We start from the raw sequence: 18920 nt of genomic DNA, 5'->3' as shown, positions 1-18920 counted from the left end.
TGTACATCAAAGGATATAAAACAGCAAATATGCAGATGAATAAATCTAAAGATCTAATGTACAGTCTAAGGACTATATTTAATAATACTGTATTATCTGTAGGATTTTTACTAAAGGAATAGATTATAACTCATCTTGCCAGAGGGGAAGAATGAATAACTACGTGTTATGATGAATATGTAAATTTATTCCACTGTAGTAAATGTTTTGCTATGTATATGTATCTTATAACATCATGTTGTATAACTTAAATATATGCAATAAATTTATTTTTTAAAAAGAGTATGTGATATGCAGTATGCATATGTATGTGTGTATATATACATATATGCAAATATAAAACTCAGATGCACTTATAATTTATAATTTGTCTATATTATAATTTACACTTGAATTTACAGAATTCTTCATCTGCTGAGAAGAGAATAAATTGTAACGGCAGAAAGAAAATATGATGAAATAAAAGCAAAGTTACACCAACGACCTGTTTTCAGATTTTGCTGACAATGATTTTCTCATTGTCTGAGAATGTTTTGGGTTTAATGCTGTAATTTGCGATGTTTAACCATACTTTATGCATTGAGCATAGAGCAAAAATATGAAAATAAAGATTGTCTGCAAACTATTTCTTTTGATTTATGCAGCCTACACTTAGACAATGCAATTTCATTTTGCTAAATTAGGTCTTTAGTAAAATCTCATACATGTATTTTAGGTTTTCAGTTTTCGAAGGATGGTTATTGTACATCCTAATTTTGAAAATTAAATACAGTCTCCAGATGGATTCATTTTATTTTCTGTTAAAAGTCTATTATAACTTCTGCTAAAATATATGGTTAAATACTGTTATTGCCAACAATTAGCACAACTATGCATTAAAGATTCAGGATACATGAGAAAAGGAGTTATGTAAAGAATATGCAGGCTGGGCACAGTGGCTCACGCTTGTAATCCCAGCACTTTGGGAGGCCAACGTGGGTGGATCACAAGGTCAAGAGATTGAGACCATCCTGGCCAACATAGTGAAACCCCGTCTCTATGAAAAAATACAAAAATTAGCTGGGCATGGTGACACGTGCCTGTAGTCCCAGTTACTCAGGAGGCTGAGGCAGCAGAATTGCTTGAACCCGAGAAGCGGAGTTTGCAATGAGCCAAGATCCCACCACCATACTCCAGCCTAGCCCCTGGCGATAGAGGGAGACTCTCTCCCCCACTCCCCAAAAAACAATATACTAAAACAGATGTCTCTGTAAGTGGCGATGATATTAAGAAACAGTTCTGAATGAAGACTATACAACCAGTCAGAAATAATTAGTGATAACCTAGCTAAAAAATATAATAACATTGTACTGGATATATACAAACAGGTTTCATTAACCTAATGCATCTCCTTCATGTTTGTTTATAGGTCAGCAAATTATTAGACCGTCTTCAGCTGTTCAACACTATTACACAGTTTTATTACTATTCCTGCTGTCACAATAAATTACCTTGTGTTCTCAAGATAATGTAACCCGTTTTGACATGCTAGTCTTTCTAATGTAGTTTTCTTGGTGAAAATGCCCAAAACTGAGGAATAAATATATGGTAGAGTTTCTAGTTGAATCAATGCAAATCCATAAACATTTTTTTAAGACTGTTTAGCTCTTGTTGCCCAGGCTGGAGTGCAATGGCATGATCTCGGCTCACTGCAAACTCTGCCTCCTGGGTTCAAGCGATTCCCCTTCCTCAGCCTCCCGAGTAGCTGGGATTACAGGCGCCTGCCACCAACCTGGCTAATTTGTTGTATTTTTAGTAGAGACAGGGTTTCACCATGTAGGTCAGGTTGGTCTCGAACTCCTGAACTAAAGTAATCTACCGCCTCGGCCTCCCAAAGTGCTGGGATTACAGGCATGAGCTACCATGCTTGGCCTGCATAAACATTTTTAACGATACATAACACACATATAAATATGAATATTTCTAACAGAATATTACGTAGCTTTTTTTTTTATTATTTTGCAGAGACAGTTGATAAGTGAATTGAAAGGTGACCCCTACTTTAAGGGAAAGTCAGATAATTTTCTTACAATAAGGCTAAAATCCTCAAATTGGTTTATTACAACATGCAACAATAAAAGCACAGAACACTTCATATGTATTGGCAGCTGAGCATTATTGTATTTTCCCAGACACTGTTATAACATTTTTATGTGTTTTGTTTATTAAACATTTTTATGGCAGTTAATCTGTAATAAATGTGTGATTTAATATAAGGGGTGTATGTGGTATAATGCTTAAGTGTGAGGAAATACAGAGGAATAGATAATATACCTTCTCCTCCAAAACCATGGACCACTCCATGCATAACTGATTATGCCTACTGTTCTTGGGTAGACAAGAAATCGAGAAATAGATTAGTCCCTGATTCCAATCCTTGATGATGACAAAAATTCTGCATTTTACAAAGAGAGAGAAATAGAAAATCCATCTATTGCTTCTGATTAAGGAGGGTCAAGATCTGAGCCAGAAGGAAGGATGTGTTTGCTGAGAGTCCAACATCAATTGGGCAGGTGAAGGGAGGCATTTTGTGATGCTAATATAGGTGCAAAGTGATCATCTCAATGACAAGTAGGAAGATTATTTTGCATATCTGGGGAGAAAAACCAGTAAACTGCCATCGTTATTGCTATTTATTGCGCAGTAAAAATAATCAGCACCTTTATTATTTGAACTTTAACCACTTTTTTTTTTCTTTTTTGAGACAAGGTCTCACTCTGTCCCCTAGACTGGAGTGCAGTGGTGCAATAATTCCCTGCAGCATCAACTGCCTTGGCTCAAGTGATCGTCCCACCTCAGCCTCCCAAGGAGCTGGGACTCCAAGGTGTGTACCACCATGCCAGGCTAATTTTTAAATTACTTGTAGTGATGGTGTCTCACTATGTTGTCGATGCTGGTCTTGAACCCCTGGGCTCAAGCAATTCTCCCACCTTGACTTCCAAAGTGCTGGAATTACAGGCCTCAGCTGTTGCTTCCAAACTTTTTTTTCCTTATATGCAAGATATTTGTGGATAAATATCTTGATTAACACTATCTCACACAAATTTCCAAAAATACAACTTATATATTATTTTAAATGCTAAATAACATTACATACACACATACACACACACACACACAAACACACACACACACACGTGCATACCTATATATAATGCATACCCTATACAGCTATGAGTGTGTATGTATTGAAGACATATACACACCTACATATATGCCTACATATATGTAAATATATATATATATTTTATATATATATATGTATATTTATATATATATATCTTTAACACATGCACATTCATACCTGTATAGGGTGTGCATTATCTACATTCCTAGAGGGCCTGCAGCTTAACTTTTAGAAAGCATTTCTTTATTGTTCTTCTTTCCTTTGTTTAATATTCACCACCCAGAAGAATGATGGCATATGCAAATAACTCATGGGTATATAGCTGAATTGAAACAACTTTTATGCTCCTGGGGAAAAAAATACAAAATCATACAAGTATGCATATGTCTGCACACAAACACACACACAGACACAGACACACAGCTGGTTGAATCTCACCTGGCACCACTTTGACACATTCTCTTCTTTTTCTTCTTCATTTAAGGACCCCTGTGGTTACATTGGCACCATCTGGAGAATCTAGGAAAATTTCCCTGTGTCAAGGTAAACAAATAAACAAATACTAAATTTAAAACAGTAAAAAGAAAAAAAAAACTATTGAAAAATTTCACTAAGCTACAGAACATTTTTAATGGTAAAACAATAATAGACAACATGCTTTGACTGCTTACTGAATTCTATGTATTATGATAGGCAGTCTCCAAGCATTCTCATATATTTTTCATTTCCACCCTATGAACTAGGTGTTTATTGTTACCCCATTTCAAAGAAGAGGAAACTGGGGATGAGAACTTAAAAAAAAAAACAATATTCATTGCAAAAGATACACTGATTTTCTGGGCCAAAATGAAACTAGTAGCACAACCAGAGTGTTAAAAAAAAACAAAAGATTTATTGAGCTACTTCCCATTTTGGATAAAGATAAGATTTCATTTTTCTTGATATACCAGTTTCAGAGGGTTATTTCGAGGATTAAACATGGTAATAATAATAACAACCTTACAATAATCCTTTGCCTTTGGAAGTCACTGTCCATCTCTCTTATTAGTTTTAGTTACTATTCATCTTTTCTTATTAGCATCAAGGTTTGTTCATGACAAGAGAACTAACCAATTCAATAGTAAGTTTGTACTTTGAAAAAGTCCTACGTCTGAACCACGTGCATTTAAAAATAGCAACAAAATAAATCTTGTTGTCCATTGCAGCAGATTGCTTCTAGTATTGTATGTGAAGAGAATAAATTAGTTATTTCAGCCTAAATATATGACATATAGATAAATATATATCTAGGTGATAATATATGGTATTGTTTTCTATCAGCTTCACAGAAGCTAATCCAGTCTAAGTCTATTTTTATGGGCTATTTTTTTTTAAATTGTGTGTATCTCATAAGATACAAAAAGAGAGGAAGTCAGTTAGTAAGCTACATAATTTTAAAGTGACATTATTGTGAGAAACATTGAAACCTTATAATATTGTTTAAAAGCAAACAACAGAGAAAACATAATCATGTAATATGTTAAGAGATGTTCCAGCTCCTTTACCTCAATAACAATTTTCTGCCTGTCTTCTATACTATTGCTATAGTTAAGAAGCCCAATAAAAGTTTTTTCCAATTATTTTCCTTTCTTCTTCTTTTGTTTTTTTTGAGACAGAGTCTCACTTATCACCCAAGCTGGAGTGCAGTGGCATGATTTCAGTTCACTGCACCCTCCATCTACTGGATTCAAGCCATCCTCCCACCGCAGCCTTACGAGTAGCTGGGACTGCAGACATGGGCCACTACACCCTGCTAATTTTTGTACTTTTTAACAGAGACAAGGTTTCACCATATTGGCCAGGCTAGTCTCGAACTCCTGGCTTCAAGTGATTCACCTGCCTCAGTCTCCCAAAGTGCTTGGATTACAGGTGCAAGCCACTATGTCTTTTCTTTTTCCTTTTCTTTCTTCCTTCCTTCCTTCCTCTCTCTCTCTTTCTTTCTCTCCTCTTTCTCTCTCTTTCTTTCTTTTTTTTTTTTTTAGACAGTTTCATTCTTGTTGCCCAGGCTAGAGTGCAATGGTATGGTCTCGGCTCGCTGCAACCTCCGCCTCCCGGGTTAAATTGATCCTCCTGCGCCCACGTAGTTGAGATTACAGATGCCTGCCACCACACCTGGCTAATTTTTGTGTATTTAGTAGGGATGGAGTTTCACCATGTTGGCCAGGCTGGTCTTGAACTCCTAACCTCAGGTGATCTGCCCTTCTCAGCATCCCAAAGTGCTGGGATTACAGGCATGAGCCACCGCGCCCGGTGCCCAGTTATTTTTTTCTAAATTTTCACATAGCTTGTGCAGAAAATCTTTAACTGAGGAATAATCAGACTATTACATTGTAAACAAAATAAGTAGATAACTCTCATTAATATTGCAAGCAATTCGAGAGCTAATCACCACTTCATGAAACAAAATAAATGAAAACTAAAATATTTTTCTCTCTTTTCAAGGAGATTTCCTGCAGACATCCACCGTACTCATTCTGCAGTCCATCGCGATATGTTCCTAACCCTATGCCTATGTTCTCTCTTTTGTTTGATTTTAAAAATTAACGTATACATTTTTTAACCACATAACATATTGAAAATAACGTAAAAATGCCTCTCTGACCAGAAATTACATAATGAGTTAATACTTTGTTATACATTTTTCAAAGCATTATTTTCTTAAATAAATAAAATATGAAATGAACTACCCTTCCTTAATATATGCTTGCCTCTGTTCTTAAAGGTAGCCATTTACTAGTAATAGGTCTACTTTTCATTTTATTTATTTATTTATTTATTTAGGCTTTTGCTCTGTTGCCCAGACTGAAGTTCAGTGGCACAATCACAGCTCACTGCAGCCTCAGCCTCCCGAGCCCAGTGATCCTCTTACCTCAGCCTCCTGAGTAGCTGGGACCACAGGTGTGTACCACCATGTCTGGCTAATTTTTAAAATTTTTGTAGAGATGGGGTGTTGCTATGCTTCCTAGGCTGGTCTTGAACTCCTGGGCTCAAGTGATCCTCTCACCTTGGTCTCCCAAAATGCTGGGATTACAGGCATGAGCCACTGCCCCCTGCTGGTATACATTGTTTATGGGCACATTTTTCCTATGCTGACTAAATACATGCTCTCCTCTAATGAAGAATTCTGATGAGTGCCATTTTTCAACTTTTACTTTTCACTCACCTAGGCTGATACATGTGGATCTGGTTCATTTTTAAAAAATGTGTGTCTTAGTCTGCTTTCCGTTGCTTATGACAGAATACGAAACTAAGTAATTTATTTCTTAAATAATATATTTCATAACATTTTGGAGGTGCTTTCTTGCTGGTGGGTACTCTTTTCAGAGGGCCATGCAGTAGTGAAGGACATCATGTGGTTAGGGGGCTGACTGAGTTAACATATTCTCTTCCTCTCCATATAAAGGCATAAGTCCCACTCCTGTTATGACCCTTTAACCCATAACACTCCATGAGAAGCTATTAACTCACTAATTCATGAATGGACTAATCCATTCACAAGGCTAAGCCCTCATGGCCCAATCATGTCTTCAAGGTCCTAACTCTTAATCCTGCCACATTGGGGATGAGGTTTCAACATGAGTTTAGAGGAGACAAATATTCAAACCCTAGCAATGTTACAAGATGCAGTTTAATTTTCTTAACAGTTACAAATTGTTGCATTATACTAATAGCAAAGATTTGCCCATACTGTCATAAAAACAAACTCTTACTCATTTTGCCATATTTACTGTTAAAAACCATATGAAGATTATCATCCCTGATACGGTTTGGCTCTGTGTCCCCACCCAAATCTCACATTGAGTTGTGATCTGAGTACTGGAGGGGGGGCCATGTGGGAGGTAATTGGATCATGGGGGTGGTTTCTAGTGGTTTGGCACCATCCTCCTAGTGCTGTCCAATGATAAAGTTCTCATTTGATCTGGTTGATTAAAAATTTGTGGCACTTCCTTCTTTGCTCTCTCTTCCTCCTGTTCCCATCATGTAATATGCGCTGGTTTCTCCTTCATCTTTTGCCATGATTGTAAGTTTCCTGAGGCATTTCCAGCCATGCCTCCTGTAGACCCTGTGGAAATGTGAGTCAATTAAACATCTTTTCTTCATAAATTACCTAGTCTTTGGAAGTTCTTTATAATTCTTTATAGCAGTGTAAGAATGAACTAATACAGAAGATTGGTATCAAGAGTCTCCTTGTGCTGCCATATACATTTATCTAGTATAGAGGTAAAATGCTGGGTAGAAAGCTATGTCTGCAACTTTCCATGATATTTCAGTTTTGCTGAGTACTGGTACTAATTTTCACGTAGCCATCATTGCATTTGTGTGTGTGTGTGTGTGTGTGTGTGTGTGTGTGTGTGTGTAGTGCATTCTTCATGACTTTCTGACCCTATAAGATGTTACAGACTCATCTTATATATTCCCTGCCTCATTCCTATATTCAGCCATCTATCCCAGGATCCCTGGCTCATTTTGATGGAAAATAGTATAAGAAACCCAGTTCTGGCCACCAGATGTGCTTGCTCCTACTAGAGTGTTGTTTCTTCAAGGCCTTCTCAGCTGACAGAGCAAGAAAACATATGTGCGCAAACTAACCCATGCCTATATATATACCCCTAAATATTTGTATATGTAATTATGTATAGCTTCATAGACAAAAATAATTACATATTTCTATATAATTACAATATTTCTATATGTAATTATTTGTGACTATATGAAGCTATACTTATTTCTATATGTAATTATTTGTGTCTATATGAAGCTATACATAATTTTATCCTGAGGCCTTCAACTCTCTCTACTCCATTGCCACATGGGTTTTACTAACTTCTTTCAATGCTAGCTCCCACTTCAACAATGAGAAACCTGCCTCTCACAACCTGCAATCTGTTGTCTTAATTGTTCAATTCCAGCACACATGTGTAGTGGTTTTAGAATTGGTAACCCCTACACTTGTAGGAAACAACTTTATCAACTAGAGAACAGTGCTTATCTGCAGTTCCTTTTGCCTTTAGTCTTAAAGATTCACTGGGATGCAAAGTAATATTAGGCTAGAACTACTGGTCTCTGGTGTCTCCTTTAGTGAAATTGCTTCACACACTTGTAACATTATCAAATTCTTCTGTTTCAGTGTGCATTTCATCCTGGGATCCCCTAAATTCCTATTTTTTTTTTCTGTTTTCCTTTAAGTTGCATACATTTAGCTCAGTCTTCATGCTACAAGATTTTATGATTTTTGACAATTTTATAGTGTCATGTGTCTACCATCACAGTATCATACACAATAAAGTCAGGCCTTTGTATCCCTGGGTTTTGCATTAATGGATTCACCCAACTGCATTTTGAAAATACAAAAAAATAAAATAAAAAAGGATGACTGCATTGGCACTGAGTATGTACAGACTTTTTTCTTGTTGTTACTCCCCAAATAAAACAGTATAACAATATAAAAACTATTTACATAGCATTTACATTGTATTAGATAGTATAAGTAGTATAGATATAATTTAAAGTGTACAGGAGGATGTGTGTAGGTTATAGTTAAATAATACAACATTGTATATAATGGACTTATCCGTCTGTGGATTTTGGTATCCACAGGTGATCCTGGAAGGAATCCTATACAGATACCTTGGCCTCTAGTTTTATTACCCTACGAGTATGCCTTGTGCTTCACCTATTCAAAAGTCTCCTCTCCTCAAAAACATGGGTAACCCTGATATGTTTACTGGCTATAGTTTTGCCTATTCAAGAATATCATATCAATAATATTATGCAGTATAAAATCTTTTAAGTTTGACTTTCTTCACTTAGCAACATGCACTTTAGAGTTCTCCATGTCTTTGCTTGACTTTATGACTGATTCATTTTATTTCTGAATACTGTCTTAGTCCATTTGTGCTGCTGTAACAAAATATCTTAGACTGGGTAATTTATAAAGAATAGCAATTCATTTCTTACCATTTGGAGGCTGAGGAGTCCCAGATCAAGGCGTTAGCATTAGGTGTTTGGTGAGAGCCTTCTTGTGACAGCCTCACATGGCAGAGGAATGGGGGGAGAGAGAGAGAACTTACTTCTGCAAGCCTGTTTTCTGAGGCTCTAATCCATTCATGAAGGTGGAGCTTTCATGATTTAGTCACATCCCCCCAATTCCCATCTCTTACTACCACCACAATGAAGATTAAATTTTGACATAAATTTTGGAGGGAACATCATCATTCAAGCCATAACACATAGTGTCTGAATGGATAGATGTACCAGTATTTCTTCTGATTAGGTAAATGACTTCACTGAGTCTTTTTTTTCACCTCACTTACTCAACAATTAAAAATACACCAAATTTACAGGGATAGAATGAGCACTAAAACTTGTGCAGTGACTCCAATCTCAATAAGCAATGTTTCTCTGCCCCGCCCCAGTCCTGCCCCTAGAGCCCTTCACCGTGATTACCAGTGTGGAGAAGAAATCTAACTCTAGGCATGATATTTTCTCTGGATTCCATGATTGTATTTGACATGAGGATCACTCCTCTCTCTGGGCTGTTATAAGGTTGTTAATTCTCACCTAAAAAGGTTGTGAATTGCTGGCCTACTCAGAAACACAGAAGTCCTCAGGCATTACTGGGTTCTATTAATTGAACACTTTCTGACAAAATCCCATCTGTATGAGTCTGCACTGAGAAACCATGTTTTAACTGACTAGTTGGCATGGAGTGTGAATCTCTGTCTAGAGGATTAGTTTCCTACAACTGCTATAACCCAATTAACAAAAATCTAATGGCTTATAACAACACAAATTTATTATCTTACACTTCTGGTGTTCAGAAACTTGGCATGGGTCTCATTGGTCTAAATGCATGGTGTTGGCATGGTTGCATCATTTGGTTCGGAGGATTTTAGGGGATAATCCATTTCCTTGCCTTTTCTATTCTCTGGAGGCTGTCCACATTCTGGGCTCAATCCCTTCCCCTTTTTTTTTTTTTTTTCCAGTCTCAGAGTCTCACTCTGTCACCCAAGCTGAATGCAGTGGTACTAATACAATCATAGATCACTGCAGTCTTGACCTCTTGGGTTCAAGTGACCCTCCCACCTCAGCCTCTCGAGTAGCTGGGACTATGGGTTAGTGGCACCATACGTGGGTAACTTTTTAAATTTTTGTGGAGGCAGGATCTTGCTATATTGCCCAAGCTGGTCTCAAAATCCCAGCCTCCTCTCACTTAAGCCTCCCAAAGCTCTGAGATCTCTGGTGTGAGTCATTGCACCCAGCTTCTTTTTCATCTTCAAGGCTCACAGGCCCTGGTCAAGTCTTTCTCACATAAAGTCTTACCTCTACTTCTAACTCCTCTCTCTCACTCTTCTACATTTCCGGACTCTTGTGATTAGATTGATTAACTTGACTAATCCAGAATAACATTTCCATCTCAAAATCTAAATCTAATCACACCTACAGACTCCATTTTGTCATGTAAGGCCCCATATTCACAGATTCTAGTGATTGAAATATGGACATATTTGAGAAGTGGGGATTAGAGGAATTATTCTGCCTCCCATGCAGTTTTAATTTTGCCGTTTATAAGACCTGGACATTTACTAAAAGAATATATTTTAGGTGATTTTAATATGCAAAAAAGGAATGCTGTAAAGTGATGATATGTTAATTTACTTGACTGTAGTTTTCATTTCACTATGTATATGTGTACTGAAGCATCACATGATACACATTAAATTTATACAATAAAAGAAAAGACCTCAAAGGCAGAAGGATTGCTTGAGCCCAGGAATTAAAGATCTGCCTGGGAAGCACAGCAAGATTCCATTTCTACAACAAATATTAAAAAAAATTGCCAGGCATGGTGGCACACCTGCAGTCCCAGATACTCAAGAGGCTGGGGAAGGAGAATCTCTTGAGCCTGGGAGGTCAAGGCTACAGTGAGCTATGATCATACCACTGCACTCCAAGACTAGGTGACCTGTGCAAGACTGTCTCAAAAAGAAGAAGACAAAGAGGGAGAAGAAAAAGGAGGAGGAGAAAGAAAAGACAAAACCTAAGCAAGTTTGAGGAAAAATTTTAACTCCTATATTCTTCCATGCAAGGGAATATAATAAAATGAGTTCGTGCCTGAAGGTGAGAGAATTAAATGCACCTGTATGTGTAAAGAGTTGTGGTATGGTGCATACACTTAACAAAAGCTAGTTTTCCCCTGTCCTAACCCCCCCCATAGTAAATATGCTAAATCCCTAGAAGCCACTCTTGATGAGTTGCCAAAGGCATCTTAATCAGGGTTTGTGTGCCTGACTATAGACGCCCTAAAGACATGTAATAAAAATGTAGTCTGTGGCCTTTTGGGGAGTACCCAATGAAAAATGTAGATAATTTGGCCTTTGCACCACATCAGCGGCCAGCACCTGGTTAACTGTGTTCTTTTCTTCAGAATTCTTCACATCTTGGCCTTCTCGAACAACAACATTTATCGTGCTCTGAATGCACTACTTCAGGGAGTGCAGCTTTGCTTATTTTTTAAAGAAAAGCTTACTGCTCTGTGAAAGAGTTGCAAGTAATATACTGATACTTCCTAAAGAGATTTAAAACATAAATTTTGTTTTCATAATTTATTGCAAGATCTGTGAAAAATTATAGGCTGATATGTACCCAATGACATAGAATAGGCTCTTATTTAAAGTCTTTCTCTTTTAACTTTTTATTGTAATGGCAGCATATAATCAGGATAATTTTAAAAGTGATAACCAAGTAATAAATTAAAAAGAGAGAATTCCCCCTTTCTAAACTTCCACTTTTTCTTTCCAAAGTAGACCCTTTCAGCAGTCATTAGAGTTTTTTAAAAAATGTTTTCAGATATATTTCAGAATGGTGACATCAGCCCATCATTGACACTACTCAATTCTGGAATAGCCTGGCTGCCAGAATCCTGTCATTGTCTCTGTGTCAGCAATAGAGAAGTGGAATCTGTGCTGAAAGGAGAATATCTGTGTCAAGGCTGCGATATGGTAATAATTCCCATCTTCTCTAAGGTTTTGCCTAGGAAACCACCTCCTACAGCCATACACCCTCTCTTGAAACTACACCTCCATACTCCTTTTAATCCCATTTGCTCAAAACTAGCTAATTTGCTCCCCTCAATGTGCCACTTAATAAGCATTCTTTACATTGGTGAAATTCTCCATCTTCAGGACTACAACACCCTATTGAAGAGTGTCTCTTCAGGGAAAAGCTGTTTTAGCTATGTAACACATAATAATACTTCTCAGGTAGGGAATCATAAGGATCCTAGAAACCTTCTTAGAATAAGACAGGAAACGTATTGATGAAACATACACGTACAAATAAATAGTTCAGCAAATTATTCTGTACCAAGTGGAGACTGACTTTGTCTTGTAAGAGACAGGTACCTACTATCACATTAAATTAATGAGTGAATCATAATGGATCTCTCTGAGAAGTTGTACTTTATGTATCTTTGGTATTTTGTTATGTAACAACAACAGAGATGTCTTGCGTTGATGGTTTTGTGCTTTCCAATTTTTATTTAGTGATGTTAGTCTTACTATTAAGAAATTATCAATATCATGCAAGGCTTGTTCAAACTTTGGTTACATGTATTTTCATAAAGTCATTACCCTTTAATTAGAAAATCTTCTGATTAAATTTACATGTATCCATTGACTGTATGAGTTTGCATTTCATTTATTGATATGGTGTCAGACTTCATAAAGTTTTAATCCAGGCTTAGATTGTGATAAATTTTTATATCTCTTGTTATCACATGTCTTTCAATGGGCAGCATCTACATTATCTTAGTACTTTACCTTCCTTATTTGACATACCCTTTTCGTGTATGAATGGTGTGGTAGTGGTGCATGCAAATATTTCTCTTTTTGTAACTAAACTGTTGATAGTAAGGTTTTTCTTCCTCACGTGCAGTATTTCTCAAAATGAGGCAAAGGATCATTGCATTAAGCCAGCTGAGTGATTGAAAAATGTGATTTCCTTTTCAGATAACCATTTAACTAGGCTCTCTTAGAGGACAGCATTTGGAATATGTATTTCATAAGCACCTCATGTGATTTTAATACATTGTAATGTCTAAATATCACCCTTCCAGACATTATTGTTAAACACTATTTGTCTATGTTCAGCTTTAGAATCTCTTGTACAACCACTGGGGAAACAAATGAACAAAAAATATTAAACTAGCAAGTTTTAAATCTTCCCTCTTTCACTATTGACATCAAAATATTTGAAGGTGCATTTTAGGTACTTCCAGTTTTGTAACTAAAGTTTAAAAATTGTGAACCAGCAGTTATTTATTTCAGTGAATTGAAAGTTCACTGAGAATCTTTTATAGATTTGCTTTCATCCATCCTGAGATATTTATTTCACTTTCTTTCTTGGCTGGTTGGCATGTTTTTCCACAAATTGTCTTACTTATTTGCTTGTCCATTTGTGTTTTGATTAGATTATTTGTAAAAAGGTAGTGACCTTTATACTTCTGGATTTCTTACTTTTCATAATGACTGCTTTCTTCTGATTTAAGTAGGAAATAATCAAGGTATCCAAATTTGAGAATCTAAATGTATTTACTATGTAGAAATTGTGCTAATCTATTCGCTCAATAAGTGTAGCTATGGAGAAGTCTGAAGAAAATGTTATTATTTTCTGCCAGTAAATTACTTTCACTCTGTACCTAATTCACATATATATGATAAATGCATAATATATCATATAAATCATATAAATGTATCTGTCACTAATATATGCCTTCTGTTTACTGTGGATTGAAATTGAACTTTATTTTTTTGTGGGGGGAATAACGTATCATTTTGCATCTGTACTTTGGGAAATCCTTTGATTTTCTTTCATGATGTAATTGCCCAATGGGTTCGTCTTGCCTGCTGCACAGATGGAGCCAATTCACTCAGAAAGTGGTATTGCAGTAGAGAAAGAGTTGAATCACAGGGCTAGGCACAGGGAAGACATGAATTTAACACTCAAATCAGACTCACTGAACATTCAAAGGCTAGAGTTTTTTTTAAAATAATAAGTGTCTAGGGAATGGGGACTGCTGATTGGTTGGGTTGGGGGATGAAATCATAGGGGATTGGAGCTGTCTTCTTGCTGTCTTTAGTCTGTCTGTGGGAATCACAAGACTAGTTTGAGCCACTTTATTGGTATTGGTTATGGATTTGGTTAGCACCAGCTGGTTCACCAGAATGCAGGGCCTGAAAAATACCTTACTCACCAATCTTAGGTTTTACAATAGTAAGTTTATCTATTGGAGCAACTGGGGAGGTTGGGAATCTTCTGGCCTCTGGCTAATTGGCTCCTGCGTCAAAATTTCCAATCTTGTGCTTGATTTGTTAGTTTTACAAAGGCAGTATTACTGTTATCAGCAATTCTTATATTTATAGCACTTCTGATAAGCCAAATTGAAATATCAAAGGAAATACATCATAAAATAAAATAAGATTTCAGAAGCTTCTAAGTTTCTGATGCCAAGGGGAAAGTTAAATCCTGGATACATAATCACATAGCATGTCTGCAATTTTGCTTTTTAAGTGTTATTACCTTGATTTTTAAATTAAAATCTAAATTCAATAGGTTCATAGACATATAGTCATCTTTAAACACATCACATTGTATAGAATAAATATGTGGAGCTTCTTGTATGCCAACCATACCTCAATAAACTGGTTTTAGAAAAGAAATTCATTACATAAATATTGAAAGATCAAAGTATTTTACCCTGAAATGTTGTCAACCAAGAGCAATAAAAAATGTCAGATTCTAGTTCCAGGAGAGTTTATTTAAGCACAAAGTCTGAGGACAGATGACACAGAAAGCAAATATTCTGAAGAAGAGAAGTCAGGGTTCTGAAGTGTAGACATTTTTAATTCCTTATGTGGACAAAGTTTAGGGAAGTATAACAGAATTTAATTGTCTTTCTCTGTAAGCCTTGATGAATAGTTATAACAATTTGGTTACGTAAAGTGGTGATTTTCTTTTGGGAAAGGTGTATGCAACATTCCACACTGAAGATGTAACTGTCATTGGGTTCTTGGGCACCATCTGGTCTGAGTTAGGTACAACATGATTAAGGATGCAGTTAGTCTATCTGTAACACAGATCAATAATGGGGAAGGGGAAGTCTAGTCTCTGGTCTCTTCTAGTCATTTACATAACAAAAACAATGAGGAAGACAGTTAATCTACAATCTAAAAAGCAACATTGTAGACATGATATGTGACTCGGTATTCAGACTTTAACTTTCCTCTTATCATAAACCTAGAGGGTTCTGAAATTTTCTTTTCTTTTACAATGTATTTCCTTTGTATTTTTCAAGAGGATTAATCAGAAGTGTTATAAATATAAGAATTGTTAAAAACCTGTCTTTTGTGGGGGAGATTTGCATCTGTAGAAAAATCTGCCTTGATATAGCCAGGCTTTCTCTGAGGTTCTCCTTTGTCTGATCTAGTAAAGGTGAACTAAGAATCTAACAACTTTTAAGATCTGAAAGAAATATTCACCATCTATTCTCTCTGAGGGCTGCTACCTGGAAGGTTTCATCTGCATAAGAAGACCACCTTTGCTAGCCAGGTGCCTCCACTCCCTCTTCCACAACCTGTCTAGACACTATAACCTAATTTACCACTAGAACCTGTTTTGCATATGCTCTGAGTCACTATTCTTTACATAACCCCAGGATGGTATAAAAGTATCAACCATCTGGCCATTTCCTTAAGAAATTTTGTAAGATTCCACCCACATTAATAAATTTGTATTGAAGCTGCCTTTGCAAAATGCAAGAGAAACGCGACATGGCTGACTCCGTCTTGCTTCTAGCCTCACAGGTTGGCTGTCTTCATTCATTGCTGAACATAGGTCAAGCTAATGTTGAGAAAAATTTAGTTTACACTTTATTTCATTATTTTTATATTTTTGAGACAGGGTCTTTCTCTGTAACCCAGGTTGGAGTGCAGTGGCATGATCTTGGATCACTGTAACCTCTACCTCCCAGGCTTATGTGATCCTCCCACCTCAGCCTCTCCAGTAACTGGGACTACAGACACAGCCCATCATGCCTGGCTAAGTTCTTGTTTTTTTTTTGTTTTTTGGTTTTTTGTAGAGATGGGATTTTATGTTGCCCAGGCTGGTCTTGAACTCCTAAGCTCAAGCAAGCCTTCCCACGGTGCTGGGATTACAAGTGTGAGCCACCACTCCCAGCTATCATTTAAATTATAATAGCATTTTCCAGAACTGCCTTTGTAAACTAATAAAAGGCTACCAGTTTAGAAGGATGAGAGGGGTCTGAATTCTACTATGATGTAAGCATAGTTAAATAATTATCAGCCAGTATTTGGGAGGTCACAAGATTTTCAACTTTCCCAATTACTCCTGCAGACAACTCCTGCCTATTGTCAGCTGATTTTTCACAAATGTTCAGAGAGCAAAGGGGAGGTTTTTCCTTGGCTCCTACAATATAAACATAAATGTTACAAATGTAGATGTAGACATTGACATGGAAAAAGACGTAAAGCGTTGACAGCTAAGAGGGTATCTTAGACTAAATGTTTGTGTCCCCCCATAGGCTGAAACCCTAACTCCCAATGAGATGTATTTAAAAATAGGGCATTAGAAGATAATTAGTTTTAGATGTTGTCCTGAAGGTGGAGCTCCCATGATGAGATCGATGCCTTTATAAGATGATCAGCCCAGAGCTCTCTTTTTCTCTCTGTCACTGAAACCACCCTGGAAAAATTATGACTGAGACAGTGAAAGAGATCTCACCTAAACAACTCCATCTTGCTTCTAACTACCAAGCTGTTCTTGTTTATTCCTAGACATAGGCTGAACTAACTTTGGGAGGAACTTAGTTTATGGTTTAAAACAAAAATGATAACAGTCCCTTCCCAAAACAAACCTCATTTTTGCCTGGGGACTAGATTGCCTTTGTAGAACTAATAAACTAGCCACAAGATTAGAAATTATGGTTTAGAAGTCATGCTGCTGGAGGCTCAAATATTATGAACCTCCCTAAACTGCTCCTAAGATCAGTACTTAAGATATTTTGCAGACCCTGCACTTGATGGATCAGCTAGCAATACCCAGATCAATAAACTGGCTCATCTGATCTTGTGGCCCCCACCCAGGAACTGACTCAGCCCAAGAGGAAACTTAAATTCATTATAATTTTATCTTCAGCCCAAACAATTAGTACTCTTGGCTCACTGGCCTTCCCATCTCCCACCAAATTATCCTTAAAAACTATGATCCCTGGATGCTCAGGGAGACTGATTTGAGTAACGATAAAACTCTGGTCTCCTGCACAGCTGGATCTGCATGAACTACTCTTTCTCTGCTGCAATTCCCCTGTCTTGAGAAATTGGCTCTGTTTAGGCAACAAGCAAGATAAATCCATTGGGCAGTTATACCACATGAAGATATAGTGAGAAACTGACCATCTACAAACCAGGAAGGGAGACCTCTCCAGAAACCAGGTTGGAATCTTGATGATCGTGGACCTCTAGCTTCCAAAACTCTGAGAAATAAGTTGTGTAAGCCCTCCAGTTCATGGTGTCTGTAACAGCATCCTGAACAGTCCTTCAAGATTTCCTTACGTAGACATAGACCTATGTACACATGTAGAAAGATATGAAATCCTTTAACAACCGAGGACACACTCCAACCTTTCAGATGTCTATGAAAGAGTCACATATACAAACATAGTGTCAACCTTAAGTAACCAAAAGGATCAGAATCTAATTCAAAGAAAGTTTATTCAAGAGCAAAGTGTGAAGATAGGTGGATCACACCCAACACACTAACTCCCAAATTATGGAGTAGGCACATTAAGGTTTCATTTATGAAGGCAGAGACAGAGGGGTTTTTAGCAAGATTACCACATTATTCATACAATGTTGGCACATAGTTACAGCAATTGGATGGGTTATAGGCAGTTTCTTTTTGGGAAGGGTACATTTAACATTTTTTTAACAGAGGGTGTAATAGTCATGGATTTTCTTTATCTAGTCTAAGTGAAGCAGAGCAACCCAAGGGAGGTTGATCAATCACAAGCATCATTAATTAAAAAGACAGAAGGTTTTTGTCTCTGATGTTGCTTAATTATCTCTAGTCTTTGTACATTACAAGGAAAATTAAAAAGTGAGTTAATCTATAATCTGAGAACAGAAGTTGTCACCATATGTAGCTCAGATCACAGTCACATCCCTCTCAAGGCTTAAAGTGTTCTTGGGGGAGCTCCACAGCTTTTAAATTATATTTATTTTCACAATAAACATAGTCATAGACATATAAATAGATGCACACTGTTAATAGTAAAGGAGATATTCTTCAGGAATCTGGTAAATGTACACACACATACACTAGTATGTTATATATGTGTGTGTCTGTGTGCATGCATATGTGTGTGTGTCTGCATGTGAAATTAAACTGGTTGCCTTGATTTCAGAACAGGCTCCAAAACTAAGAAACATTGTGTCCAAAAATAAAGTACTAAAGCCAGCCTCATTGTCTGGCATGCCACCAGATGTTCTTTGTCTCACGGCTGGGGAAATCAAGGACGCAGACATGCCAAGGGTGAGGTTAGAGCCTCATTGCCTGAGGAATCATAGTAATTTGTTTCATGACCAAGGAAATCAAGGAACACAAATTCCAAGGGAGAGGTTAGAGCAGTAGTTTAACA

The sequence above is a fragment of the Cebus imitator genome, unplaced genomic scaffold (genome assembly GCF_001604975.1).
Source record: "Cebus imitator isolate Cc_AM_T3 unplaced genomic scaffold, Cebus_imitator-1.0 Scaffold649, whole genome shotgun sequence".
Classification (NCBI taxonomy): domain Eukaryota; kingdom Metazoa; phylum Chordata; class Mammalia; order Primates; family Cebidae; genus Cebus; species Cebus imitator.
The sequence above is the reverse complement of the archived record's forward strand: the minus strand, read 5'-3'. Positions refer to the sequence as shown.